Source organism: Lipophrys pholis (assembly GCF_963383615.2).
Source record: "Lipophrys pholis genome assembly, contig: SCAFFOLD_405, whole genome shotgun sequence".
NCBI lineage: Eukaryota > Metazoa > Chordata > Actinopteri > Blenniiformes > Blenniidae > Lipophrys > Lipophrys pholis.
The window spans coordinates 12,900-15,748 of record NW_028291828.1 but is presented as its reverse complement, the minus strand read 5'-3'; the positions used below and the strand labels follow the sequence as shown (position 1 = coordinate 15,748).

General features: G+C 41.2%; 1 pseudogene across 1 annotated transcript; it reads right to left on the bottom strand.

Annotated features, from left to right (window-relative positions):
- Positions 1-249: 249 nt before the first annotated feature.
- On the bottom strand, positions 250-1,326 carry LOC308128450 (annotated as a pseudogene). The gene has a single exon. The product of its transcript is annotated as an uncharacterized misc_RNA (transcript).
- Positions 1,327-2,849: the final 1,523 nt, after the last annotated feature.

Below are 2,849 nucleotides of genomic sequence, written 5' to 3'. Positions count from 1 at the left end.
CTTTCATCTTATTCCTGTCCTCATCAAACACCGGCTACCTCCTTAAAGATCACCAGAATCAATCAATCATCTTATTAAAATACAAGAAATAATCGATCAGCTTCGTTTCTTGTCAAAGGTCTATTTTACCTTCTTTATGAACTCCTGAGTGTTTACATACTGCTTGCGCTAGGGGTTGGAATTTCCATGCACGCAGATTGCCAGATCCTTTGTGTAAATGCCTGATTAGGCTGTGCTTATCACGGAGGCCTACATGTCTGCACAATACTTTTTGAGGTCAGCGTTGTCGTCGAGAGTAGCTCTGTGTGCTAGCCCACGTGTCCATGCATAAATGCTGGCTATCGAATTGGTGGAAGTTTCATTGCCCTTCTGATGTTGCCGATAGTGACGAGTGACTGTTCCATGAGCTGCTTCGGATTCAACTGCTCCTTCAGGAGTGTAAAGGACTGATGTCATAAGCCCGAGTGATCCGTATCCCTGGGCCAATAGATCACTTTGCACATCACCATCGTAGTTTTTGCAGGCCCATACATACCCTCCTTCGGACTTGATGACATAGGCCACCATGTCATCAATGAGCCTGTGCTCGTACCAGAGCTTTTTGGCCTAGAAGTCCTTCTTGTAGGTGGATTAATAAAGTTCATTAAAGATGTCCTTGAATCGGCCGTCATATTTTTTTAAAATGGTGTTCTTGGAGGTGAAGTACAATGGGTAGTTCAAGGCTAGAGCATATTTGAAGCATGAATGTGCAAAGGCAGTGATTGATTCATCGGTGTTGATCTGGATTTGGACAACACCCTTCCCTTTGAAAGTGAAGATATCCTACATTTTGCCAACACCTGCCTTCAAGGTGCCTGGCTATGCCAAGAAATCAGTGGCGTTGTACTGGTCACCATAAGCATGTCTTCCAATGACAATAGGCTTTTTCCAGCCTGTGACCAATCTCGGGACATTCTTGAGAATGATTGGCTGGCGGAAGACTGTCCCATTCAAGAAATTCCGGATTGTTCCATTAGGTGATTTCCACATTTTCTTGAGATTGAATTCCTTGACCCGAGCCTCATCAGGAGTGATGGTGGCACACTTAATGCCAACCTTGCACTCCTTGATGAACTTAGCACTATCAAGAGTGACAGCATCATCAGTCTTGTCACGATATTCTATCCCAAGATCAAAATATTTAGCATCGAGTTAGAGATAGGGTTTGACCAGGTCTTCCTTGATCTGTGTCCAGATGATCCGAGTCATCTCATCACCATCTAAGTCAGCGACTGGGTTCTTCACCTTGATTTTGCTAAAGGCAGCTGTTGCTATTTTTCTGAGCATATTAAGATATGTTGAAGATTATTAATGATTGTACAGAAAGATATTTGTCATGCATAGAATGTGTGGATGAAATGAAACCTAACACTCTCGTTGGTCATTAAGCTAGTTCTTGCTAAATGAATAATAAATAATGGATCATTGTAGAGAGGGTTCAAAACTAGCTGTCCCATTTACCAACTGGAATTCTCTTTAACCCTTTTCGTTATTTTATTATTTCTTGAATGAAAGGTTTGCCTTCTGATAATTTCTTTATCGACTCTTCCTCCTTCCGACAATAATCACTTAAATAGGGAGGCTCAATTTTCTTGTTGTAAAGGGCTTACCAGTCCATATCCTAAAAATAGGCGCTGTTCTTCAAAGTTGCATATGACCTGCCAAGCCTATTCTCAGGGGTTTTGTTCATCAGTTGTTCAATAAGTCGGATGGCTTTGATATCGTTTAGTGCTGAAGGAAACTTTATCGTGTTTTTCATCACTTAGTAGTAGATGTCGTAAGGGTCGTCTAGGTTCTCAGCGTAGGGTAGTTACCCGCAGAGGAATTAGTAAAGCATCACCCCGATAGACCACAAATCTGTTGTAAAAGTATATCCTTTGCCTTGAAGTACCTCTGGGCCCATGTAGTGTGGAGTGCCGATCATAGTGAAAGTCCTGAAGCCTTTGCTAGCCATCAATCTCTTCGCGGTTCCCAAATCAATCAATCTCAAATACCCCGTATTCTCAACCATGACGTTTTCAGGTTTAAGGTCACGGTATATAATGTTACTAGCATGAAGGTACTCAATTGCAAGGATAAGATTACCAATGTAGAACTTGGAAAGTGCCTTTTTCACCAAGCCTATTTCTCGGAGTACGTCGAATAGTTATATCCCACGGACATGTTCAAGCAGGAGGTAGATGTAATAATCGTCTTTGAAAGATCTGCAATATTTCATGATGAAGGGGTTATCCAGAAGCTAAAGGATTTGTTTTTATTCGAGAGTGATCTTTTCCATTTTGTTCTAGATGATTTGCTGTTTCTGGATGCATTTCATTGCGAATAACTGCTCCTCATTTTTTTTCTTTACCAAGAAGACTTTGCCGAACTGTCCTTCTCCTAGCTTTTTGAGGATCAAAAGCTGTTCTAGATCAACGCCTGAAAAATCAGCTCGCTTTTCTTTGAGAGAGGCTTTTATAATCTTCGATTCTTTGTTCTCCGCTAATACTTGTTACAAGGGTTTTGAATGCTGTTTGCGAATGGTTGTAAAAGGAATGAATCCGACAGCTCCATCCATTCCTGTGTACAAATTCTCTTCAATCTTAGTACTTGTATTCTCAATTAAGTACTTGTCCCCGAACAGGCTACCACGCTCAACTAAAACATGCTTACTTGAATCAACCAGAGTACTGTCAGTCATGAATACTAATTTTGTACAGGCTTATCCCTTGTTAAAGATCAGCTCGTCAGCCTTCATCATCCTGATCTAAATCTAGTTGATCATTCTATCGATCTGAAGAGGAGTCAGTTGCCCAAGAACTGTGGAATTG